This window comes from Falco rusticolus, chromosome 13, assembly GCF_015220075.1.
Source record: "Falco rusticolus isolate bFalRus1 chromosome 13, bFalRus1.pri, whole genome shotgun sequence".
NCBI lineage: Eukaryota > Metazoa > Chordata > Aves > Falconiformes > Falconidae > Falco > Falco rusticolus.
Genome location: NC_051199.1, coordinates 7,443,581 through 7,470,716, shown reverse-complemented (window position 1 = coordinate 7,470,716; position 27,136 = coordinate 7,443,581). Strand labels below are relative to the sequence as shown.

The 27,136-nt window shown below is 45.0% G+C and overlaps 1 protein-coding gene and 1 long non-coding RNA gene across 13 annotated transcripts in view; one reads left to right on the top strand and one right to left on the bottom strand.

Moving 5' to 3' along the window:
- The first annotated feature begins 24 nt into the window (after positions 1–24).
- Positions 25–27,136, top strand: part of PIK3CB (phosphatidylinositol-4,5-bisphosphate 3-kinase catalytic subunit beta) — a 101,102-nt gene continuing 73,990 nt past the window's right edge. For 2 of the 12 annotated variants that reach the window (XM_037406319.1, XM_037406312.1), the window contains exons 1-4: positions 25–112; positions 3,365–3,567; positions 20,767–20,935; positions 26,548–26,604. The gene's annotated coding sequence lies outside the window, so the exon portion shown is untranslated. Of the gene's footprint in view, positions 113–1,740; positions 1,897–3,364; positions 3,568–20,766; positions 20,936–22,101; positions 22,125–22,818; positions 22,838–26,547; positions 26,605–27,136 lie in introns of those variants that run through there. The other 10 variants (XM_037406323.1, XM_037406316.1, XM_037406322.1 and 7 more) reach the window with 7 other exon arrangements.
- LOC119156526 lies at positions 20,724–21,724 on the bottom strand. The gene is made up of 2 exons (XR_005107176.1): positions 21,462–21,724; positions 20,724–21,229 (listed from the first exon to the last, which is right to left on the bottom strand). It is a non-coding gene; the product is annotated as an uncharacterized LOC119156526 (long non-coding RNA).

Here is a 27,136-nt window from a genome sequence, read left to right as displayed (position 1 = left end):
AGGAGGAGGAGGAAGAGGCGGCGGCCGGCCCCGGGGTGGGGCGGGCGGCCGGTGCCGGTGCCGCCGTGTGGGTGCGAGCCTGCGGCAGACGGGTCCCCGCCAGCACAGCCGGGTAGGGCCGCGGCGCTTGTTCCTCCTTTCCTTCGTGTCCTGCCTCCCCCCGACCCCTTCCCAGGACCGGGAGCCCCGGGGCGGGCTGCGGGTGCCGGGGGCTGGCAGGGCGGGACACGGGCTCGGCTTCCCTCGGAGCGCGGCTCCGCTCCGGGTGGCTGGCATGGCACGGCACGGCTCCGGGTGGCTGGCACGGCTCGGCTCTGCTCCGGGTGGGTGGCTGGCACGGCACGGCACGGCTCCGGGTGGGTGGCTGGCACGGCTCGGCTTAGCTCTGGGTGGGTGGCTGGCACGGCTCGGCTCGGCTGGGGGTGGCTGGCACGGCGCGGCTCGGCCTCGGGTGGCTGGCACGGCTCAGCCCTGGGTGGCTGGCACGGCTCGGCTCCGCTCCGGGTGGTTGGCACGGCTCGGCTCGGCTCCGGGCGGCTGGCACGTCTCAGCCCCGGGTGGCTGGCACGGCCACGGCACAGCTCCGGGTGGCTGGCATGGCACGGCACGGCTCGGCCTCGGGTGGCTGGCACGGCTCTGCTCGGCCCCGGGTGGCTGGCACGGCACGGCTCGGCTCCGGGAGGCCGAGGGGGAGCACATCCCGCCCCGCTGCCGCGCCAGCCCGGCCGCTGCGGTGGGGGAGCGGAGCTGGCGCTGCCCCACCGCGGGTGCCCCCCGCCCCGGAGGTGCTGCTGGCGGCCCAGCCCGGGCTCGGGGGTGCGATGGGGGGCTGAGACTGGAACAGACGGGGGGATGCTGATGCTGCTCAGAAAGAAACCGGGGGTGGGGTGGGGTGTGGAATTAAAACCGCCGCGGAGAGGTGGCTGCAGAGGCGAGCTCGGCAGCGAGCAGCGGGAGCAGGGCCTCCAGCAGGGGAACCTGGCAGCTGCCGGAGCGGGACGTGTGGCTGGCAGCGTGGCTGAGGCTCACACCTCCTGCCTGCCAGCGTGTGTCAGGCTGCTAGGGTGTTAATGGGAAGAATTCACCGATTGAACATTTCATCTTTTTTCCCTTAAATGTTTTCCATGTGTGCTGTCTTGAAGAGTAACCTCAATTTTTTGTAACGATGTAAAGCATTAGTGTCACCTGTCTTCTGCAGCAAGGTGTTTTCCTTAGCGGTGATTAATCACCCTGTTTTGCTGTTCTAATTAAGCTGCTCACTTGGAGCACCGAGACCATCACTGTCTCATCGGCTAAGCTGGTCTCAGAACCACCAGCAGGTTTGTGCCTCAGATTGAACTCTTGGTAGGCCGGAGGTATTTTCAGTTTCAGGTTGTTGTATTTTACTGGCAATTGTAACGTGCGGGAGGTTGCTGGTGTCGGTGACCTGTTCCAGCATGAGCAGGCTGGGAGGGGTGTGATAAGAGCAGCGCTTGATTGCACACCCATGGGTGCGCTGGGGCTGGCTGACACCCTGCGAGGGCGCAGGCAGCTGCTGCGGCGCCATGGGCCACTCATTGCCCTCAGATCAGAACCTGTGTGAACCGATTGAACGTGATGTTCCAGGAGTAGCTTTTGTACATTAAACACAGAGCCCAGCCAGTTAATCTTTGACATCGTCAGGGTGATGGGCAAGCTTTCCTGGTGAGCTTAGTCCCCTTTGGCAGTACGAGTGGACCGGTGCTGGAACCCAGTTGCTTGCAGAGGGGACGAAGTGGAGGAGGAGGAGGAGGTAACTCCTTGCAATTCCCAAGCATGGGAAGAGTCTGGCAGTGGCTCCCATTGATGGGGCCTCCTCCATCCTGGTGTAATTGGCTCCATCTTTAGCAGTGGCAGCTTCAAGGGTCCCCAGAAACGGTGAGGAGCACACCTGATCACCAAATATATTATTTTGCATAAAATTTTGAAGTGAGACAAATTACTTTTACTGACACTAGTGGTATATATATATATATATATTTTTTTTTTTTTTTAAGTTTTGAATATTTTTGATTGGCAGGTTTGACTCAGCTGCAGACCGACTTCCCTGGCTGGGCTGTATCTCCCTGGTGGTGTCACCACCCCCCTTTGGGTGCTGTCATGCTGCCCGGTGGGAGGTGTGCTCTGGTGGGTGCTGAGCCGCAGCCCCTGTGAGGCACCACTTCAAACCCTAGTTTTTGTTGGAAAACAAAAGGTAGCAGGTCTTGTGGGTTTAGAAATGAGATACTAGCCAGAGTGAATGCTTTTAGTGGAAAGTTTTGGGTTTGGTTTTCATTTGTTTTGGGTTTTTTTGTTTTTTTTTTCCCCTGAAGAAAGCCACAATTTCCAGTAGAAAAACATAGTGAAGGGAGTTTTTGGAGCAGCTTCGGGCAGCGGTTATTCAGATCCAATATTAATGGAGGGATGGGAAATGAATGCAGTTGATCTTGTCCGTTTCTTGCCTTGACAGCAACCATGAGTGAAACGCTGACTGCCACGTCATCCCAGTGTGGCACTTTCTTCCCGAAGAGTAGGTGGCCTGTGTAAATCTTTACACTTCGCTCCCAAAGCCTGTGTGGAGTGTGTGGCAATACTAGTCCCTTTCATGCCTTGCTGAATTTTGTACTGTTTGTGCACCAGTTGCCTCCTTCCTAGGCTAACAGAGCAGTGAGTAGCCAGGTTTATTTTCCATGCTTTTAAGGCATAGATGAAAGTTTTTAGGACCTGAGAGTTCTGCTGGGATGCTGTGTGCTGTACCAAGTGTTGTTTTCAGGGAAAAAAGTTCTAAACTTTATGACCATGCATGTCACGTTCCAAGCAGTGGATCTTGTTTTCTACCTTGCATAATATTTCTCTAACTTGGTAGTGAATTTTAGCAGAACTTCTTTGGCCTGTCCTGCAGGAATCACATTTAAGTCTGTCAAACACTGTGGCTGGGAACTTTCCTCTGCAACATCTGGATATGAGCAGTGCTGGAAACAGGATCCTTGGCAAAAGCGAACCTTGCCTCTGAGCCATTGTGGTTTTTTTAATGAGATCAGTTTGCCACCTGCATCTCACTGGGTTGTGACTTAATTTTAGAGATACTGTAAATGTATAAACAACCTTCTGACCTTCCTCACTTCCATCTTTTGCTTTATTCTCCATTTCCTTCTCTTCCTCTTCATCCTCTCTCACAGCCCTGTGTCCTGGCAGGCGTTCCTTATTGCTGGCTTGAGACACGTTGCCAATTGACCATTGTTTCACAGCTACTTCAAACAAGAGGAGGAAGGAGCTTGTGCTGTGAAACAGATTGCCTTCAGCATTTAATGAGCACCCCCTGAGTAGCACAATCAGCTAAGCTCTGGTGTTTTTGTTTTTTTCGAAGGCATCACAGTACCCTGGTCCTCGCCCTCTGACTCCTGACCATTTGCAGTGGCTCGGCAGAGCTCAGTGGTGGAACCCCTGCGTGTATACATCAAATTAGCTTCTTCATTTCTGGATAGAACGGACTTTAAAAAAAGTTGTGAACAGTGTGACCAGAATTCCCCAGTGGCACTGTGATCCAGGAACTCAATTACCCTGTGAGAGGTAGGTTTATTATTATTTTTAATGGAAGTTTTTCAGATATAAGGAATTTATGTGCAAGGCCTAAATATTTGGGATTATATTTTTTTATTAATTGTCATCAGTCAAAACAACATTGGCACTGAAGCTTCTGTGGGAAGGTTGTTTGTGAACTATTAATTCTTTTCAGTCTACCTGGCATAATGTGAAGGGTTATTAACATAACCAGTCTTGCAGGTGATGAGAAATTCAACAAGCATTACTTCTACTTTTTAAAGAGCTTGGCTTTCATTATTATGAATCTTTCACATAGATGCCCTCTTCCAGCTGACACAAAATCCTTTCAGAGCTGACCTAAACCTTGTAATTTGCCAGGAATCTGAGATAACTTTTTATTTAAAAGACAATTTCCTCCCTTAACGTAGTGACCAAACCCAGGGCTTTCATTTCATCTTGTTGAAAGCAAAACACCATGACATTATCTCAACATTGCGAAGTTACCTTACATTCAACTCTGTGTCTTACCAATTAATCTTAAAAGGAATAAATGTCTGTTAAACCACAGGGTAATTTTTGTCATTTTTGTCAATTAAATACCTTCCCTCACCAATATGGTCAGGAGGAAAGTTGTTTTCGGTTGTTCCTGTATATTTACTTTCAATACCGAGTGTATCAGCTTGAATGGCAGAGGTCAGGCTGAGAACGGCCGTGATGCTGGTGAGGAGGATCTGTGCATCTTGGACCAGCTTGTACTTCTGATCTACCTACAGCCTCCTTCGTGGGGTTACTCACAGCTCTGCCTGCCATAGTACTGTCAGCACATGCGTAAGCATTAAATTGCTTTTGTGGCTTTGATGGACATTTGTTTGGGTGAATATATATTAGTTTCTTGCTGCAACTAGTATCCAGGTTGAAATGAAAGACCAGTGATGTAATCTTACTCCTTTTACTGCATGTGTTCAGGTCATTTCTAAGCATGCGTTTGCTGTGCGGTACCATAGTATATTGAACCCATGGGACACCTTAGTAGTCAACGACTTTTGAAAATGCAGCAATAAAACATAAATTCATAAGAAAGTAACAGATAGGCATTCACATTATATATTGACTGAAATGTATGTGTGAGAAAAGTTAGCCTTCTGATAGCCTAAATACAGAGCTACTCGTGTGCATCTGTAGGAAAGAAAAAAAGTTGTTTCCCCCCGCAGTCTTATTTTTATTAATAGTAAATACTTTTACCTTTTCCCTTATTGAGCAGGTGTAGTAATGCTATATCTGTAGTTAAAGGAAATTAATCTGTTCTTGGTTTAGTCGCTTGCTTGTTTTGGGGCATCAGATGAGTGAAGGTCACTTCCCATGGTTAGAAGTACTCTGGTTCTGATGTGACGACAGCATGACTCTTCTGATGAAAACATACCTTTTGGTATCCCACCCTTACAGCTCTTTTATCAGTGACTTACTGAACTGTCCCTAGCCTAAAAAAAGCTTTGGTGCTGCTGTTTGTGTTAGTCATTTCATTGTAGACACAAGTACTTTTTTTTTTTGATTTTTTCAGTTCCACTGAAATCTGCCCTGTGTTGTTCTTTTGATACAGATGGCTTTGTGGAACTTGAATTAAGCTGTCATGAGAAATATTGGTTTTAAACAGAGCCTTAGTGCTTAGAGCGGAGAGTGCAGGCATACCCTACAAGCAGTGATGACATGTGTCATCTCCATATGTCCTTAAGTCTTTTTGCTTCCAGTTAGAGACAGAAATGTGTAGCAATGTACATAATTGCTTATATCCCTCTTTTCTATGTGCCTCCACAATTAAAATGCTGTAGACAAGTAAATATTAAAAAAGAATCTCTATTTCTTGTCTTACTTTTAACTCAAGTAACATTTCAATGGCAAATTTCTATCCTGCCGTTCTCCTTTTGTGACATGGTCCAGCAAGTAAGTGTAAACTGTATTTAAAAATACCAATTCTAAAGAACAAAGAGACGGCTGGGAGAAGCTGGTATTGCCAGTACACATTTCAGGGCTCCTTCAGGAGTACAGGTGACACCAGAAGTCAGCAAAGTGTCCTCTCAACTTTGTTTCCTCAAATACAGATTCAGCTGAATTTCCTTTGCCCGATAACTGAGCTCTCAAGGCGATGGCCGCTTCCTCAGAAGGGCTCCAACCTGAGTTAATACTGTGGGGAACTTTCTTATGAATGACCTAAGTGACTTTTATAGTCCTCCTTTCAATTTTTTTACTTGCTTTTCCCAGCTTTTTCAGCTGTGTGTTTTACACTATTTGCACTCTGGTTTTGGTGAGCAAGGTGGGAACACGGAAACGCCATTTTTCATGTTCCCCAGCTGCACAGCCGGTGTATTACAGTTCCACCTGTGTTGGCAGGAATTTCCTGTTTTAGAAGCTTAATTAGAGTTGAGTAACTCTGAGTTCCTCTGAAAGAAATGGTTTTCCTTGCCTATATGGCAAGGGAGATCACAATCTTCTGAGGCTGTAAACTTGTTCATACCTACCAATGACGCAGCTGTACTGTTTGGAGATGCCTGCCTGCCTGGCTTCAGTTCTGTTCTGGTACATGGATGTAAATCTGAGTAGCTGCTGGGGCTTCTTTTACCTCTTTTAGAGGTTGTTGTCCTCGTAGCCAGATTTTTTTCATCCAGCTAGAAGTTTTCCTCTCACTCTCTCTTTTTTCCAAGGCAAAGGCTGCTCTATCTGTATTTTTCTACATCTTAGAAAACTACTGTCCTGGTTGGCTTCATAACTTTAATTCAGCAAGCGGCACAAAAATGGTTTCTAACATAGCTTCCCAGTTTGGATGTCCTGCTGGAGGTACTCATGGGAAACAGTTTCACTTGTGTTTTGGGTTGGGGTTTTTTTGTTTGATTTGTTTTGTTTCTGTTTTTTTCCTTTTCCACTCCCCGCCCCCACTGGTTGAATGGCTAGTGCTTCTGCCTCACCCAGCAGCTTGTCCTGGTCTAGTTCCAAAAGTCAGAGGGTGAGGAAATGGCCTTTTTCCTGGTGAATTTGGCCTGTGACAATTTTTCTCATTCATGTCTACCGCATTAAATTGGCATATTTCTTACCTTGTTATGAAATATACTTGAACATAGCTTGCTTAAGAGAGCTAGATTCTGGCTTTGTACCCATTTTGTTGGGCTGTCGTTGGGTGTGTGGTACCATTTGGTTTGAATATCGACATTTGGGTGCACATCCTCATCCCCTAGAGATGTGCTGCCAGAACCACAGTACAATTAGCCTTGATGTACTGATGTCTGAGGAAGCTGAAGGAGCTGGTAGTGGCTGTGTTCCTGCAAGGCTGCCTGCCTTTCACAGTGGGGTGAGGGCAGAATGTATAAAGAAGGCAGCGCCGAAGCCTTCTGATCCAAGCCTGGACCCAGCAGACAGATGAGACGCATGCAAAGTGAAGCAGCAGGGATGCACGCTGGGCTTGTTTTCTGAAACATGTTGTGGTGATAAGTGAACCAGAAAGAAGGCTCTTTCCACATGGTTCTCCCCAAAGCCCAGCTGTCTACCTTTGCTAGCCTGAGCTGCAACAGAGGTGCTCGGCTTCTCGGGCAGCGGCCGGTGGCAGAGGTGCTGCAGGCAGCCGGCGCTTGGGCTGCCGACCAAAAGTTCCTTCTCTGATGCTCTACAGATCTGTGAAACCACACTGCAGCAACAGAAGCACATGGCATGCATGGCGTGGTCTTATTTTCTTCACCTCTATAATACAAGCAAGTAGGAGTCCTATTGTTGAATATTCCATTACTACAGTTACTATAAGGCTGTTACGGGGAAACATAGGCAGCTTGGTTAAGGTAAAATAACTGTGCCAGAACCTGCAGCCAGGCTGCTGAGTTCAGATGTGCCCTGAGAAGGCGGCCCTGCCCCTCAGGATTTCTGGCATAGTTGTGTAATTATGGTTTCTGCATACTTCCTGGAATAAAAATATTAAAAATAATCTTAGACAGTTTAAGCTGCATCTGCTGCTGGCCTCTGCCAGTGTAACTTCATCATTTTGATCGAAACTGGGAACACTCGGGAAAGATAACACCATAATTTTAAGGAGTTTTAGATTTTACTGTTTGTTTTTGGCTGGTTTTTTTCCCTTCTGTGCTTTTTATTAATGGCTTATTTGGGGGAGGCAAGATGAGAAGGTCTCTTCATAGCTGGAAATTGCCAGATTTCCAAAATGCCAGAACTTGGTGCATCACATCTCTGAATCCAGTATGTGGTTACAAGTGAACACGAAGTCAAGATGCAGTAGGATGGGAAGTGTGGAGAGACAAGGGACAAGAAAGGATGAGAGGAAGAAAAAAAATAATAAAGGGCACAGTGTGTCATCCAAAATGAATAGGAGAATGTGGAGAGAAGGGAAGGAGTTCATGAGGGACGTTGAGATTTTAAATCTTGTTTCTAATTTAGGCACTAGATATAAAAATATATGTATTCATATCTCTCTCATGTGACTTGCTTTGAAGGCTAGTAACATTTTCCATGAATAAAACTCTTTGTTCCTCTCTCTGACCTGCCATGCTTAATCTGTTAAAATAGTTGGGATTTAAAGAAGATATTTGAACTAGTCTCCTGATTCCACCCGAGCATCCAGAACCAACACACCAACCAGTGACTTAGCTGTAAGAAACAAGCAACTTGGTCTGCATGTGCTGTGGGCACACAACTTACTGGAGATGGCAGGGCAGCAGGATGGGATGTTGTCCTGTACTATTTTCAACAGATCTCATCAAGCCCAGATCTAGCACTGTTGATTTGAGACTACTGTTGATGTGAGATTAAGAAAGAAAATGATTCTTAACAAACACTTGGGAAATACTGTTCAAGAGATGTAGTTTTTCTCCCACTCCTGCTCTGTGTCTAGGTGGAATTTTGGCCACAAACCAGGCTTTTGTGTGTTTTTTTCCACCATGCACTTCATTTGTCTCATGCAGTTTGAAGGAGTTAGATTAAAAGATGTTAGCTCGGCTAGAGAGCATTTTTTTGATCTGATGTAACAAAAATAATTTGATACTGATTTTAAAACTCACACTGACAAAAACTGGAAAAATAACTTGACAAATGACAGGCCTGTGCCAAATCCTTTTGAAAAGGTCACACTCAGCCAGCCGGTTTGGAGAAACACTATGGAAAGAAATTGAGTCAAGCTAGTTCTTGAATAAATTTCCCCTTAATTTCATTACAATGTACATCAGATAGGAAAAACTGAAAGGAAAAAGGTGAATCTGAAACCTTGGAAAATCATAGTCAAATGGATGGAAAGGCTATAAACAGATGGGATGAACTGGAAAAGGGCAAAATGTACAGAACCAGACATGCACTGAGCGCAGGCTGGTTTGGAAAGGTGGTTGAACTCGGCAGGATTGCTCGTGTGTGTAAGGTTACGTGTGCGGGTATGTGGAATCGATCACTACAGACCCAGAGTGCAAAACAAATTATGATTTTCTGTCCATTAAGAAGGCAGATTGCTAATTAAGATACTCAGTATCTGTCAAGGAACTCGAATGAAGCAACGCAGTAATGCAGATCTGGCAATAAACTTGCTATACAGAAGTTTGTTGGTCATCTTCTGGCTTTAGTAACCTTAAATCTAATCCTAATGTGTTTGTGTGCTATCAATTGCAAAGTACTCGGCTAATCTGCAGGTTAGTTACTTGCTACTGAGTGAATTGGTCATGTGTATCAGCTGCAAGTGCATATTCCCATCAGTGTGAGCTGCAGGTGGGAGCGAGAGCTGATTTTTAGCGTAAGGACTGGGAGGAGCTGCTGTCAGGATCGCTGAGGTTGGTGACAGTCTGCAGGCAATGCCACGGGTGCCCCCACTGCGCCGTACACTTTGCACGTGCTCTCTGCGCCGGCGTGCTTGAACGTGGTGTTCAGGGCTACCTTACTGGGCAGGTGATTTATTCAGACTTTGCCCAGCAGGATTTATTTCAAAATTCTTAGTTTCAGGCAAGATGTGTAGCACGGGACACCAGCTTGTCCTTTTCAAATACACTACAAAAGCGCCTTTCAGGTATATCTTAGCAGGGCGTGGAAAAAATCAGATGATGGCATTCAGCCTGCTTGCAGTGCTGGAAGGGGCGGGCGTGCGGAGGAGCCCGTACCAGCTCCGGTGGGAAACACAAAGCATCTTTTGTTGAGTCTCCCTATATTATTAGTCTAATTCAGGGTTTACACAGTGCAACAGCCCCACTTCTTTATCAGATACTAATTAAGATCTGTTCATATTTTTTTATCTTTTGAAGGAGGTTATCACCTGATCTTTTAACAACTTGAAATAATCAGTTTTTTAATAGAGTTCAGGTGGCCAAGCCGCTGTAGAACTGCATGTCTGTTCCCTCAGCTGTTGTCATGCGGAAGGAGAGAAAACAACAAAAGAAAATCATGCTGTTTTTCAAGGTATGTTTATGGTAAACAACAATTTAGCTGAGCATCATTAACTCCTAAGTTTGCATAAAATGATTAAGCCACAAAGTGTAACAGCATGTTCTTTGATAGGAAACTTGATATCCTGTTTTTCCATATCTATGTGTATTTCCATACCTATTTTCCATATCTATGTGTATGTCTCTTTAACATATATCTGTGAAAAATGGTAATTTGAGATGTGACTAAGATTAGAAGAGGTGAGGTACATTATTCTCTCTAGTTCTTTACTCAAGACTTTTTCTCAGAAGACTGTTCAGCATTGGAGTCAAGATTTGAAGGTTGACTATAAATTTTTAAGTTAAATTTTTAAAGGAGAGCACTGATGTTAAATTGTAGTGGTTTAAGAGGTTATTTTGGATATGTTATATGAAGAAAATGGCATAGGATGGGTTTTAAGTTTACAGGCCGTATTTCACAGAGACTTTTTTTGCTGCAGTGTGGAGATTTTTTTCTGTGTTGTGGCTGTTCTAGGTATTGGATCCATTTGTTGTTAGTGGTGCTTGAGAGCAAAGATGGCATTTTTGAGGCGCATGAGATCTGATACTTGATACCTTTTGCTGTTGTGAAACACCTCTCTAGTCCACACTATAATTGATTGCCCCTAACTGGAGTTGTACTTGGCAGAAGAAATTTTAAAAATGGTTTAATGACAAGGTAAGGATATGTTTAGAATTTCAGTTTAGACGATTCTGTGTTTGTACCAGTTGTATGGTGACGTTAGAAATGCTGTTGGATTTGCGTGGGAAAATTGAAGGCAGTGTGCTCTCATTTAACGTCATGGCATCACTGCTCTGCTCTAGCAGCTCGCTGCAGTGTCAGGTATGGATCACTGCAGCTGCAACAGGCTTGCCAAAGTCCTCGGCTCGAGGCTCTGTGACTCCGCGTACAGCAGTAAGGATACAGATCTATGGGTAGACAGGGTAAACATCTCAACAGGCCAAATGTGTACGGACTCTTGTTACCGTCCAGTCTTGGCCTTCCGTAGTCATCGTTATCTCCCTGGCGGGCTGCGGTTACGGGACTCATGCGGAGAGGGCACGGAGGCTGCGCAGGGGCTCTGCAGTCTTGCCAGGCACTGCTTTAGAACAAGAAAATGATGGTGGACGTCAGGCTGAGGTCTGTCATTTCTTGCATGTACTGAAAGACAGAAGGCCAAGTTGCGGTGAAGTCGCTGGGAGGTGTGTGTTATCGGGTGGGTGATGTACATCTATGCGTGTGTGCAATGTGCACACCAATAATACCCCTCAGGAAAACCCCTCTCCCCTGTCGGCAGTGCTGCTCCTGCTTTATCCCAGATGCTGCTGGTGCGGAGGCTCCGGCAGAACCTGCCTCTCCCCCGGATCCCTGCAGAGGCATCTCGGGGCACGAGCCATGAACACGCTTCTTGGCTGCAGGTGGTGGTGGGTGATGGGGGAAAAAGGAGAGTGCAAATGCATTTCTTTACCTGTCATCACATTCCTCCTGTATAGGGAGTTTATACCTGAGCTCTGGGGCCCTGGCTGAAAAATCAACAGCTTTTCAGTTAAACAGAATTTCTTGAAAAATCTAGAAGCCACTGGTCTTTCTGAGAGTCCACTTAGCTCTGGCAGTAATGTTCTTAGAAGCCTAGAAAGCTGACATTTTATTAGTCTTTCACCAAAAAAGCTTATTTCATGGTACAAAGAAGGATGAAGAATGCCGTGAGTTACTCTTTCTTAGGAAAGCCGCAGTGGCTAGCCAGCAAAGGTGTTTGTGGGTGGGTTGTTCTTTCCAGTAGTTCCTCTTCTGTGAGGGAACTAAAAGCAGCAGGGAAGTAGCATTCAAAAACCTTTCTTTAAAAAAACACTCCTTACTGAGCACTGGCATTCCTGCAATAGCTGTAATGCAATCATTAACTCATTGCTGTGTTGCTGGAAACAATTTTCTGAGCAAGACAGGCTCATTCTAGCGTGGTTTTTGCTTTGTGCCTGTCCTGATCAGCCCAGACACAGAAATAGGCCCACATCAGGTACTGAGGTGTGCACAACCGTGTTCCTGTTATTGTGATCTGATTTTGTCATGGTGGCCACGCTTTGTTTCCCTGTGCTTTGCTGTCTTTGAACAGCCTGTGATGCCTATGCTGCAGGTACCGTACAGAGGTGGACATCTACTGAGAGCTGGTGGCCTTGGGGTTGGGAGCTGTGACATTCAGCACCATTAACCCATGACTTCTCATCCTGGTGTGACAGATCGGGCAAAAAAAGGCTGCTGCTGTAAGCAGGGGGAAAGAAAGAGCGTGGTAAAGGTTGTCCTCTGGTATGTCTGCTTTCCATATATTGCCCAAACAGAGGCACATTTCTTACTCGGTGCAGTTGGTCTCTGGGAGCAGTCTTGTTGCAACTCCATAATGAAGCCCAAGGAAACTCATCTCACTTTAAGACAGTCTTCCAAAAAGTTGTATTGGAGTTAAATGATTAGTGAACATCAAAACAGGTTATTAATTTTCTGTTCTTTGGGTATTTTTATGTCTTGTTGTGCCAGAAGACTCCACGTGTGTCATCGCTTACAAGCTCCTATAAAAATCACATTGAAACCCAGTGTTAGTTCCAGCTTGGAAGATCAACTGAGCTTTTTCCTTTTCGAGCATCTTTGAGTACTGAGCAAGATTTTATTTTATTTTTTGGGATCAGTGACACCCTTGGTTCTAAGCAATATTTAGCACTGCTGGTGTCATGCCCTCCGCTGGGCTGCAAACTGGATTGCCAGGAAAACGATTCCCTTAGGCAAAGGAGAGCAATCCAGCTTGCCCCACAGCTCTCAGCCCTGTGCAGCTAGCAGGCATTAAAAGACATTTATACTTGGAGAAAGTTGTAGCAAATGCATTATTTTACCTTCCTACTTAACAGCTCTGTTCAAACTTTTCACCCAAACACTTTCCAGAGTGGAATTCGGTGTGTTTCCTAGGAGTTCCTCAGATACATGACCCTAGGTCAGTTTCTCCTACAGAAACCCCTTTGGGAAAGTACAAATTCCAGTGGAAAATCCCAGAAATTTCCTTTGGCAGCTCTCCTTTGGGATTAATGGTTCTCAGTCTCATGAAGGTGATTCGAGAGCCCGTTTTCACCCCAGTGATGCTTTAGCTGTTCAGCATGTCCTGGTGGGGGTAGCTGGCTCTGAGCCACGTTTGCCCCTGTTGCGGAGCGTCACAGACAGCAAAGGCAAATGAATTACTGGCATATGCTGTACAAACCGTATGTGCCTGGAGCGGGACTAAATTCCAAGGGGATTTCCTCTACCAGATTGAAAAGGGCTGTGGCTTCCCAACACTGTGCTCTCACACCCTTGGGGAAAAATATGTAAAAATACATAATCTCGAAATTGATTGGCCTGGGGAGGGGCACGGAATATTGTTGGACAGTTCATGTTGGGAAGCCAGGCGTTGATAGAAAACATCCTTGGTGGCATGAGAAGAAGCCAACTCGCTTCCAATTGGAATTTGTCATTTGTCCTGGAGTGTATTACCAGAACTGTAATACTTTTGGGACGTCAAATTACCCCATTGCATAGGCTGTAGGGTCAATTAGGGGCTTTCAGAGAAGGACATCTCTGAGTAAGGCATCATTAGATAAGTTTTCGAGGGTTTAAAAGTTTTATTGAGAGATAGGGGAGGAGGAAGATTCCAGTCAGTGACTGGTAGGAAATGCCTCATTAATATTAAGCTTTAGGTGCAGAAGAGCTAAGGAAGTTGTTTTTCCATTATCACAGAGGGAAGCAATACCAGTTAAGCCAAGGTCTGCAGTGGGAACATTTACTGGAAATGTTTACATGTTACTTAATAACTTGACATGCATTATTCAACTTGTGTAATGTCAGCTGGGGTGGAGCAGGGGCGAATGGCTTTGCAGAAGAATTCATTTGCTCCCCATGGAATATTTTCCTGAGCATAGCTACCTTCTTTGGCAATGAGGTACATTCCAGGAATAAAAAAAGAAAAATGCTCTTCAGCCACGTTTTTATGAACTGCTGGAATGTGTTCTCTTGTAAAGGTGACCTAACTGTGTCCAGCTGGCTAGCCCTTCTCTGGGCAGCGATATCCTGTCAGTCTGTCTTCATAGGGCAGAACAGTAACGAAAACCCCCTCTGAGCCCCTTCTAAGCAGGAGGGCTAAGCACTAAATGGTGGAGCTGTTTAAATGGATGCACTTCTTGTGTTGGAAATGAACCCCCCCGTTCCCTCTCAGAGGCATACGCAGCAAGCATGCACTCCTGAGCAAACCCCTTAAGCAAGTGCTTCAGTTTTCCTGATGTGTCTAAAGGACTTTCTGAACTGCAGCCAAATGGGCTGCGTGTGCAGGGAAATCAGGCAAGAAGAGTTCGGCTGCTATTAGCAGTGCCACAGTGATACGGCGGGGGAGATGGGAAGGAGGAATAGATTGGGAAGTGTGAACTTCAGCTGGCATCTCCCGGCTTCCCTCTCTTGTTTACTCGGCATCCACAGAGACAGGAATTTCATGATTCACCTGCTGAATGATTTGTTTCGCTGACAAAGCTGTGATAAATAGAGACTTGGCATCATTTGCATAGTTGTTTAATCTAAAGGCGTATGAGTCATATAAACGAAGCTTTCAGACTTGTGATAGATCGCCAGACAGAGTGGGTGAAGCGCACACATATTTTGATTGGGTTTATCAATACCTGGAAAAACTGTTGTAAACAAAAAGTGATTTAGCACAAAGCCTGGAGTTTCCAAAATAGTAAGGCAAGCTTAATTTGTTAGTTTTGAAAGTAATAATAATACACTTTTCCTCTTATGCCACAACAATCTTTTTTTTTTTTTTAATGGCATCTAGCCAGGTTTAGTAATGTTAACTATTAAGGACTAAAAAAAGATGATGATGCATATGTAGCTTGAAGAAATTGTCTAAAATGTAATTCTTAGAAATAACACGAGTCTTTCTGATTCAGGATGACTGGATTGTCTTGCAACAAAAGGTTGTCTGGAGTATTGCTCCCAGAGATGTACTGGCTTTTTTGGAGTATTCCCAGGATCTCTCCTGCGTTGGTGGTGCAGTGCCCGTTAATAGCACTTTGTGGGCACTGTTCTGGAATGTGTCAGAGTGCTGGATTTTCTGAGGGTGGGACTCATGGCTCCTGATCATGGGAATTTAAATTAATAGAATAGTGAGATGAAAGTGATTTTGTTTGTTTCAGCACAGCACTGAATGTACTTGGTTTTCACTGTGTCTTTAGTGACTGTTTGCACTGATCCTAGTGTAGAAGAACAGTTTTATAGCAAAAGAAACATTGATATGATTAGGTGCTTGTAAATTAATATTGGAGAGGTTTCTAGACACTTGAAACATCCTTAATAAGAAATCTTTAAATGCCTCTCAGCTAGGTAGCTGTATTTTTGACAGTTCTTTTAAAAATAGAAAGTCATAAGTAATATTAAAATGGTAACTCATTCACCAGAGGGAAGAAGTTCAAATCTGAGATTTTAAATAGGGATTCAGAATAATTATCCATTTCTAGCTAAGAATTGATATTTTTAGAGGAATGATGTTGCATATAGTATTTGTTATTTTTCTTGTGCTTATTGTTTTTTAAAATATCACATGAACTTTTTCCGTTTGTCTTGATACATAGGTATAGATAGATACAGATGTACTAGCTTTCCAGTAGTGTGTCATAAGCAATGATATTAAAGCAATCATGTTTTCCCATAGGCTAGTGAAATGTTAATGTGTACCTGTGTTCTATGGTAGCAGCAATATATTGCATTTGCTTTTCTCTCTTTATTTGATTTGCACGTGACTTATAACTTGCGTGAGATAAAGATTTATTTTTGAGCAAGTCTTTCATGGTTCGCAAATGGTACGTGACCAAAATCAGAGGTGATGTTCCCTGTGTACTGCAGGTCAGTAAATGTATTTGACTCAAAGGATAACTACATCGGTGTGATTTGGGGCTAAAGACTCGTGTTGTTTTCTCTCTTATGGCAGTTCTATGCAAAATGAAGTCTTGCTAACCCTGACTCACACCGTTGTGACTGGCCAGTGAGGTTCTCTAAGCAAACTTGACAAACCATGAGTTGAAAGTCTTCTGCAAGGCCAAATCCAGAAATAATATAGTGTATTTCATATCCATAGTCATTAAAAAGTGCGGTAGGCTCAATAGTATTCATGATCGTGATTCGTTTTCACAGTTGTTACATCTATTCTGTTATCAGAATAGCCTTAGGAAAAGGCCAGCTATAAAATAAATATGTAAAGGAGGTGGGAGAGATATGGCTTGCTTTAAACCATTTGTGTTCCAGTTCCCATAATGAATCTCTTTCTAGTCTTCGCCTCTGGCTGAGAATAGTAATATACCATTAACCCAAGAGATGTAAAACATGCTGTGCTGTGCTTCGAAGGGTGTCAGAAACTCTTCCTGTAAGGATGAGAAGGTATTTTACTGCCTTTTCAATTGTTGGATAGTCTAATCCTAGTAAGCATTTTAGCAAAATGGAACTACTAAAGTAATTGTGAAGCCTGATGTTTGATCTTCATCATCAGCATCTTGCAAAGACCAACTGGTAATAAAGCTGTATCGAGCCAGGTACGGCAGCTATTACACTTGAAGTGCTTTCTAACACATTACAACCTGCCGGACATTGAGGCCTATTTTTAGTAAAAGAATAAATAAGCCAGCTGTGCCCTACTTTTTGTCAAAATGTGTCATGGGATCTTTATATTTGATTAGAAAAGTCAGCAGAAATAACACAAGGGAACTCAGTGCCTCATCTAAAAACTGGCAGTTCTAACAACCCAATGCTGCTCTTTATTACAGAAATATGTTAGTATTGGGTGTGTGAGGTCAGACCCATAAAGTGGGCAGAGGAGAGAATAGCTGGTGGGGTACTTGCCTGTGTGGTGAGTGACGTTACATGTGGACAGAAGTCCTGGTTCTATTAGGCACCAGCTATTCACGATGCTTTTGATGAAACAAGTTGTTTTGTATTGATGAATGGAACTATTTTTGCAAAATCTGTATTAGGAAACTGGAAAAATGAAAAACTGTGTGGACGTATTTATATAAAAAGAAAGAACATTGCAGCAAAGTCAGATGGACTCTTCAGGATGCTCTTGATCTTTGTAAAGACCTAACTCTTCCTAATTCTGGGCAATGTTTTTGATCTTCATTGGCTGATACAAGGTGGGTGTCCACATACCTCGGGAACAAGCTGAGGCCGTATGCAGAAACCTCTGTTTGTCATGAGCAGATGCAGAAAATAAGCAACTACATATACAATTGCTGTAGTATAGAATTAGTGACAGCAAAGTGCTTTGAACCCGTTTCTCTACAGATACGTGATATAAAAAATCGGCTGCTTTATTACAATAGATTTGGCATAAAGTGATCAAGAATGTCGCCATGCCTAAGAGCTCCTGATGGTGGAAGCAATATGATGATGTGTCTTCCAGGTGTGGATTTACAGGGTAGGGTAGGCAGGTTCAGCTCCCAGCTCTTACTGGCATGCTTGCAGCCTCCATACAGAGGGACTCTCCAGTTCCCCCAGTCCACAACCCAGATTTAGGGAGCCTGAGAGAAGCAGCCATGCTTGGTGGGATCACAAGCAAAGCTGGTGCTCCAGAAGGAGAGCTTTGGTCAGTTAAGGCCTCTCTTCAGCATGGCCCTGCTGCTGCATGCCAGCTCACACAGCTTGCCTGAGCAGGGAAAAGGGGAAGGAGCTCAGCCCACTCATGCGCAGCAGCGGGGCTCTCTCTGCCCTGACTGGTGAATCAGCTGACGTGCTGGTACTGCTGGTGTGTGCAACGGGCAGCGGAGGTCAGGGAGGCTGAGGAAGAGGCCCTCTATTCCAAGTGGCGTTACGTCATTTACGTTAGGCTTAACATTTTAAAATGAGAGGCCTCAGACACCAAATTCAGTAGGGGGAACGGAACAGTGAAGTGGCAGGGTGCTGAATATTTGGGTATCAGTGCTGCTGGCTGTTTGAGCTGCTGCTGTAGATAACAGGTTTGCCTCTCTGGCTCCTGTACGTATGCCGTAAGTTCTCAGAGAACTTTTCCACTGAATTTTACGCATACCAAATCACTCGGTTTAGCAAAGCACTGTTAAAAGCTGCTTGTTCTTGCTGCAGGCTGTAGCTTCATTAGCCAAATTCAGCATCCGTTTTGTCTGACATCTGCATTTGCAGTCTGGTACTGAATGTCACTCAGTCCATTATTTGCTGCTGCCTCCCCCTTCACCGGAGTCAGTGTGGGAAACAAAGAGAAGCTTATTATAGACACACATGCTGGTGCAAGCGCAGGAAGAGAGACCAACACACTGTACAGGACACGTTTAAGGGAACGTTATGTTTACAAAATTGAGCCAGAGTGACACACCGCTTTTTTCACCATGCCATTAGCACTTTATCAGTGCACCTTGAGAGGCCCTAATGGCAGTGGCCAGCTTTACTTTCACAGCTTGGTCTAACATCTGCAGAGATGGGGAAGGTCCAGTCCAGCAGGCCAGCTTCTATTTATCAGCTGAGACTGTTGTAGTGTCATGCTGTCTGCATACCATATCTTCTCTGTCATATCACTCATGTATGTTGTAGTATTTTAACCTAATGCCTGAAATCATGTATAGACTTAGTAAATGTATTTTTAACAAACAAAATTCCTTGGGAATCTCTTAGTGATTCCTTTTTAGGAGATGAAATACAACTTTGAGGTATAACCTGATTCTTGTGGTTTATTTTTTCTAAACATGTTGGCTTGAAATAGTCACGTCAAAAATATTTGCTTGCTTATTAACACCTCTTAAATTTCAGTGACTAACCAGCGATTCTGTCCCCCAAATGGTAACAACTGACACCTTAGGCAATGGGACATTTTTTTTCTTCTAGTACAGATAAAGGAGGGACTTCTTCATCTATGTGAAGATGAAAGTTTTGTTAATTCTAGATAAGCTATTTTTTGAAAGTTATAATCCAAACCGGCTTTCCTTTAGTGACTGCTTAGGAGGCTGTCATGTTATTTTTCATACACAAGATGTTCTAAAGCCTTTTATTCGGATGACAGTAGGCAGCGTGCTGACAAAGGAATGACTGCATGGTGTAAAGTGGCCATTCTTCTTTCTACCATTGCTCACACAGTTTTCATGTATTTTTTTTTTTTTTTAAGAAAGAAAAGAAAGACTCATGAGAGATTCTCATCTTATTTTGTATTCACCACAAAACATTCCTGTGCATTAACTACTCCAAGCTGATTTGGTTTGTAGATGTTGCCATTGTATCACTGTATCAGACACTAGCAAGTTGCTACGAACATTTACATTTTGTAATAAATGATTTCTAAGTATCTCCTCCCCAGTATTCAGCTGTGCTCTGGATCACTGTGTTTTAGATTTACGAACTTTAATTTTTCTCAGACCAGCTTTTTCTATTTTAGGCCAAACATCCTTCATGTGGCATTTCACTTGAATTTTCTTTCTCCCTCTGTCCGGGTCTGCTGCCACAGTTCTGTGATGTCTGCAGATACGCAGACAACTTGAGCGTTAGTTCCTTTCTTCTGATCACTGCAGTGACACAGGGCTGAAATAATGTAAACCCAGAATGCTGAAAATGACACATTTTCAAGTGACCAAGAATGTGCCCTAGGTGTACAGCTGTTTCACATGCAAAGACATGACTCAGATACAGCCTTACAGCCTTTTTAGACAAAACCCTTTTGTTACACTGAGAACACATGTAACAATAGCCGGGGGAGGAGGGGAGAGAGAGAATAATAGAACATTGGTTGTTTTGTGAAGGGAGGTAGGAAGAGAATCTAAAGATAAGGAAATTGAAAATTAAAATTTTATCTAAAGTCTGTTGTTTTTTTTTTCATTGCCACGTAGGTATCAAAACATTTAAGATGTTTCAAGACAAGTTCCTTATCCCTATTGCACACACTGTCCATAGTAACTCCATGTGTGACAAGAACATGAATATATCATGCAAGTGGGTCAACTATAATATGAAGTATCTTGATAACTACTGATTGAGATCTCTTTACTTCCACTGCTAAATACTGATATTGTTGTTGCAGGCATTAAGACACAAAATGGAAAGGAAGTTTGAAGCCAGGGATTACAACCCTACAGGAAAACTCTGTGTGGGCAGATTTTGTTGAAGTGCATTCATAGATATAGCAGAAGTTGTTTATACAAGACAATTTTTAAGCGCTTGGGGCTTTATGCATGACAGACACTTCAAAGTATCATTATTAAATTGAAAAGATGGCAGCACAGACAGATTTTCAAGTTTCTGGATTGTAGCCCTCTGCTCTGTCTAGTAAATCACTCACATCATAGTTAACCTACACTTCACAAAGACTGCACTGGATCTAGTAGAACAGCAACATAATGTTGCAAGATCCAGAGTCAGTACCTCTTTTTCTAAAAACAAACCCATTATCTAGCCTTTCCAGGCACAGACACATTTGTCATCAGTGAGGCCACCTAGCAAGCCAAGGCTTGAATGTCTAGGCCCAGACTATCTGGAATATTTAATGTCAAACCCACAAGTATTAGGATGGTTTGAAAAGTTACATATCTGGGTCTTTTTGCACTACTGGATTTCATTAATACCTTATTTTTTCATATATATATATTTCAGTAGCAATAAACTCTAAACAAAAAGAGACAAGTAGTTCAATGTGTTGAACTGAACTTCACTATATAGGACATGATCCACAGAGATGATACTGTCTTTGTATGATCCGTACGCTTGCCTGAGAAACCGGTTACTTTCATTTGAAATCAATTGGCTTTATTTTTATTTTTTTTCCAGGAATAAGGGAAATCAAGTGAAGTTACCACACTCCTGCGGTATGAAGCAGCAGCATGACGTTCAGCAACAATGCCTGTAGTACTGAGTGGCCTTAAAAGAACTGGCTAAAAGCAGGAAGGCGAGCTGTTAATTGAAACAGGCAACAGGCGGGCTGTGGAGGCAACTGGCGGTAGGCAAGGTTTCTCATTAACTTCTGCCCTTCCACTGAGATTTGCCTAGATGCTCTATCCCGTGCTCACCGTTCCTGAAAAAATCCCATTTGCTGAAGTAAGTGGGGAGATAGCTGTCCTTCCCACGGATCCAGTCAGTCCACGTTGTAGTTGTTTGGAACAAACAGCTAAATATTCTCTAGATGTTGTCTAATTCAAATTTAATGAATTTTTAGTGCCTTGAGTATCGGCAGGCAGATGAAGTTGATGAGGAAGTAGATCTATCCATCTTTCTATTGTCAGAACTGGAATAACTGGGAAAAGGAACAGAGTACAATAGACAAGAGTAATAACACAGCAGGATTATTAGCAGAGGGATGTTAAAATAGGCATAACGTGATCACAGTCCCCCGGAGCGCGGGCAGGGATGGGGCGCTGGGCCCCGTTCCCTCACGGGCGGTGGGGACGCTGCTGGTTTCAGCCGGGGGGGGGGGGGGGGGGGGGTGTGCGGGGCCAGCTGCACCCCAAAGTCAGTGGCTTCATTACCGGTTACATTCCGCCTTCCTTTTCCTTGATTGCTACTTTTAACCCCTGGAAACCCGCCTGTTTTTCACGCGTGCTGGTTTCGCTGCAGTCACTCCCGACAGCTCAGCGCCGAGGCCTCCCCGCGAGGGCGCAGCACAGCGGCCGCGGGCCACGCTGCTGCCTTCCCACCGCCGCTCCTGTGCGCACAGGCAGCTCGTCAACCGGCGGGGCTGGGCGGCAGCCGGCCGGGCCCCGCTGGCGGCGCTCCGCGGCACGGCCCCTAGGGCGCACGGCGGGACGGGCCACTGGCCAGAGGCGCAGCGGGTGCCCGGGGCAGGGCCCCTCGCGGGCCAGGGGGCGGGGCCGCGCGGCGCGATTGGCCGCCGCCCGCGATTTGATACCGAAAGCCGCACTCGGGTTGGCGGCCCGCGGCGAGGGGGCGGGGCGAGACCCGGGGGTGGGGGGCGAAGCTATTGCCTAGGTAACGCGCGGCACCCCCCCGCGGAGAGCCGGCGGAGGAGGCGGCAGCGCGCGGCGCGGCGCGGCCGTGGCCGGTGGCGGCGTGAGGGAGCGGGTCCCCGCTGGCGCCGGCGCCGCCGCTCTGGCTGGGGGCGGCGCAGGGGACGGCGCAGGGGACGGCGCAGGGGACGGCGCAGGGGACGGCGGCGACCGCTGCCCGGGCAGGTGGGTGTGCGCGGGCGCGTTGGGCGGCCCGAGCTGGTGGTGCGGCGGCGTGCGCGCCGCGCTCTGAGGGGGACGCGACGGGGCGGGCGGGTCTGCGTGGCGATGGGGGGTGCGGCGGGGCTTCCCCTCGGCCAGCGGCGGCGGCCCGGTTTGGTCCCTCCCCGCCCCGCGGCGCCGAGCCCCGCAGGAAGAGGGTACTTCTCGGCTGCCGCCCGTTGCGACACGGGCAGTTGCTCAACGGGGCGGGAGGCTCTGCCCGCTCCCCGGCGCGGGGGAAGGGCCCGGCAGGGGCGGCCGTTCTGTCAGCGGAGAGGGGCGAGGGGCCGGGGGCGGCGGGGGCCGCGCTCCGGTCACCGGCCGCCTCGGCGGAGCGGGCGGGAGCCTTTGTGCCGCCCTGCCGCCCGCCGGCGCTGCGCAGAGTGCGCGGCGGGAGCGGCCACCGCAACAAGTGGCCGGCGCGACCCCGGGGCTCGGCAGGCGATGGGCCGGGGCTGGCCGGGCGGGCGGCGGGCGGCTCGCAGGGCGGCCCCTGGGCCCCGCGGGTCGGGTGCGGGCTGTGTCCCCTTGTCAGAGCCCCGCGGGGCCCCCCGCGCGGCCCGGCCCGGCGGCACCTGGCAGGGCTCGGCGGGCCCGCGGTGCCCCTCCGGGGGGCTTCCCCGGGCAGGCTGGGTCCCTGCGCTGTGCCTGGCGATCTTTACGTTTCTTTTTCCGAGGTGAGAGCTCTTAGCGATAGCTTTGTGATCTTTGTGACGTTTGCATTTACTCCTGGCTGTTTTCAGCCAAGTTTCGAGCCCTGTTTTCCTCCCGAACCGCAGGAATGTCCGCGGCGAGGCAGCGCGCCCGAGAGCGGAGGCTCCAGCCCGCTGCGCCGTCCCTGCAGCCCAGGGGCAGCGCGGAGCCGCCTTGGCAGGCAGCTGTCATCGTGTGCTTTCCAAAGGGACAGCTAAACCCTTCCCCAGATGAGGGACCTGTGTCTGTGTTAGGGGGGAATCAATCTTCATTAGTCTCAAAGAGTTCCTAAAAGAGAATCGGAAACTTTTTGTGCCAGAATCGCTGGTTTGTCTAGCTCCAACGCATGTGTGCTTACAGACTGGTGTTGGATACCTTCCAAAATCAAGAAAGCTTTCAGTTTGGTTTTTTTCTTTTTTTTTTTTTTTTTCCTCCCAGAGCTTTCTGCGTTTACAGACTTTTCTTGTCACCAGATAGGTTGATGAGTTTTGTTCATTTGGAACTGACGGCTGTAGCCAAAGCAAATGTTGTGCACTCTCTTAAGTCAACACTGCTGTTATGCTGTTGATACTGAACTTTATTCAGGCTTAAGGAAGTTTTTGAAGCTGGGCATTACTAGAGACCCCAGTAACACACCATTTATGTTTTCAGGACTGTAGTTTAGCATTTCAAGTTATGTGAATACATGAAGGGTGTCTTAGAAATTCGATCAGCCTGTGGTTTGCAGTATTGTCCAGGGACTCCCACAACTATAGGTCTTCAAAGGTTAATTAAAAGGCAAAATAAAACTTTATAATACACTTGCTTTTAGGAAAATTGCATATAAAGAAATACTGAATATCCATGCACTTGCTGAAGCGTTGTGAAGCCTAGTGGAATGCATTAAGGTGGCTGGGGAATCAAATCACCAGGTCACTTGGAAACTTCCATCTAGAAGCTTCAGTTCAGACTGATGGTTTTCCAGACTTGGGAAGTTTCATGCCAGCAAGCAGCGCTTCCCAGACAAGTGAGAGGAAGAAAAGGTTTATTGAACAGAAATTCTTTGGTAACTGGTTTTTTTTTTTAGCCTTTTAAAAAATAATGTTAGGGATATTGGTAATGTTAAAAATGTTTTGTTGTGGATTGATTTGGAAACATGTTTGGGTGGGGTTTCAGCTTGTAATTCAAAGTTTTTGAAAAAGTTTTTTAAAAGGAGCTTCCTTCATATGTGGTCTTAAAACATTTTTGTTGATGCCATTTAAATACATGTTTTTTTTGAATAAAATTCACTTCCGTTAAATCAGGTTTCACTTCCTTGGAATATCTGTTGTCATAAATTCACCAGTTCTCCAATTGTCTGTAGACTTGGCAGAACTCCAAATTCTAGTGTAGGAAAGCCTTCTTAAAAAAAAAATAAAATTCTTTGATTCTTGTGATACAGTAAAGAGAGAATGTATCCTGCCTCTTCTACTCTACAACTCCTTTCACTTTCTTGGAAGTTGAAGGTAGAGTCAATAGGCTTGTGAAATGTGCACGCTTTTTTAAAAGTTCGCAACTGACTGCAATATGTTCTGTTTTGCAAATGTGAAATTTAAAACCAAAATCCAGTAAAAATGCAAGCCGTCGTAATGTTATATGTACAAGAAGGCTACAGGAAAAATACTAACCGTTGTAATTTAGAACTCGGGTGGAAATGCATGCTCGTGTTTTGGCTGTTCAGCTGGAAAGTTGGTATTGTGTTTCAGTGACAAGAGCCACAGAGCTCAAGTAGCTTCAGTGTTTTTTCATAGATCTAGAGATACATATGGAAGCTTTGCCCTTGGTTCTTGAAAAGGTGCCACCAGTTAACTTATCTGAAAATAAATACTTGGGTTGTTGGGCAGTGGAATGTGGCGCATTGTATTTTATGCAAAGTCCATAGGGTTGCTTCGGTTTGAGGTGGGCTTTCTGAATTGCCACACTTGGTAGCAGCAGACCATTAAGTTATGAAGTTAACCCTTCTTCACAACTGGCGGTCTCTGTGAAAGCAGTCCAGGAGCAAAAAATCTGAAATAAGTACTATTTAAAAAAATTACATAGAAGAGCTTGCTTGTTTAGTTTTTTTTTTTTAGTAAATGCGTGTTTGTACTCAGACTGATACCCTTGGAGCATTGACACAGTGTTGCGTACTACATCTCGGTTATTTGCCTCAGAAAATGAGGACTTTGAATCATGGAGGGCTAAAAAAAGTTCAGTTTCAGCATCTGAGTTCATTAAACACTTTGTTTTGTGGCAGTGCTGTTACTCCTCACAATCACTCAGCATGTGAAACTTTCAGTGTGTTTTGTTTTGGTAACTGAATGCTATCTGGTGGTAGAAATTATCATGCATTAGAAATGTAAGGGGTTTTTAAAAATTAATTCTTAGAAATCACAGTAGTAACTTGTCAGCAGCCGGTTTTGCTTCAGGTTGTTGAGGTGTATACTTAGGGTCCAGAGTTAACAGCAGGTAAGATGGTTCTGTCAAAAATCACAAATCTGAGATTCTGCAAGGTTAAGGTTACATGTATTGTATTTGTATAATACCTGAAGTACCGGTTAGTTATGTGCAACATTGACCAATCTGTATTACAATCTGTCAAATTTACATGGGTAAATTTTTGTATCTCAGCCTTTGGTGGAAGTAACTTCAGGAATGGGGTTTCATTTACATGTATTAGAGCTGCAGAGTGAGGCCTTCATGTGCAAATGCTTGTGGATATGTAGCTACCAAAATAATTGAATTTACATACTGGCTTCAGAAGATTAAAGAAACAAATAGTGACACTGATGTGTCAAAAAAAGCTTCCTTGGAAAAGTAGGATTGGAGCAATTATACTGTCTGCCACTGATGATTTTTTTGGGGGGGCTGGGGCATGCACATTGTTTATTTGTTTTGGTTTTGGCAGTTTTAGGTAGCCAAAGTTTAATTGCTAGTGTGCTACAAAATACAGCCTTTTGTAGATTTGGTTGTGCGCAAATAGAGAACCCAGACTGTCCTCAGGTACCATCTTTGCTACTTCCACTTCAGAGCTTTGGCTGTTGGCCATGGGGGCGGGAAATGCCCCAAATCTTTTTCACTTGTATTAAAAAGAGAAGGGAGGGGAAAAACCCAAACAAACCAACCAGGGAGAGGGCAGCTCTGAGAACTCTGATTATTCAGTTTCTGACCTTAGACACTCTTGACTTAAAATTGTGAATTAATTGAACTCAGGAGTAATTTTGTATCTTTGGAACTAAATCTAGATATATAGAAATACTTTTTTGTATTTACTTTAAAAAGAACAAAAGAATTATGAGTACTATAATTTTTCTCTTGATGCAAAATATAATTAATACAAATTTGCTACTCACAGCTTGCTTTTGTTTCTTTCAAAATTGTCAAACTTGCATGTTTTTGATAGGTGCTGTTGCATTCCATTATGAAGCTCAATTTAAGGAGTGCTCTTTTGTTTCCTGAATATTTTGCTGCTATTTGCAGTAGTTATTCTGATTTTTAGAATAGCTCTGTGAATTCTGCATCAAAATATCTTACAGGAGCTCCATCGTATATATCAGTGTCTATAGTTTTATGTTTGTGTAACTTAACTCTCTCTGTTGCTGTAATACTGAACTGTTTTACTTCCCATGTTAAGTAAATGAACGATCCCCAGATTTTTTACTACTTCACTTTATTTTTTCCTTCTTTTTTAAAACAGAAAATTTGAAGAAGTGAGGTACAGTTCCTTGGGGCAGCGGTGGACTGAGTTGACCAGGTGGGATAGATCTGTCTCTAAAAATAAAGTACTTCTAAGAGATCATGAAGTATTGTGAATATTGCACATTAAAAAAAGCTGTATAAATACACTTTTTTTTTCTTCTTCTGGAAACGATGATGATTGAATGGGAAAGATATGCCCTGTAATGGAAAAAAAAATTGCGTTGTGGGTTTAATTTTTGTGCCAGTATGTGATGGTATCTTTCTTTGCATGAGTTTACATGTAAGAGGGGAGGAGGCGACCATCCTGTGATTTCTAATTTGTTTTTACAAGACCCAAGTAATCAGTGTCTGCGTGGTACTGTCTTTTGAAGTTCACTTTTGGGGATTACTTAAGGTTTGGACTGGAGAGTTTAAACTTCCTTTCACAATGTTCTTCTGAGGCTTTTGTTCCCAGATTTCTTGTATCCAGAGCAGAGGCTTTTGTTCATGTGTTAATTTTGAACCAATGAACATTTTTGTCCATTAGGAGCTTGCACTGTTTGCTCTCCCTTTGGGTCATTCCTGTCCTCCGCTTGCCCCCAGTTTAT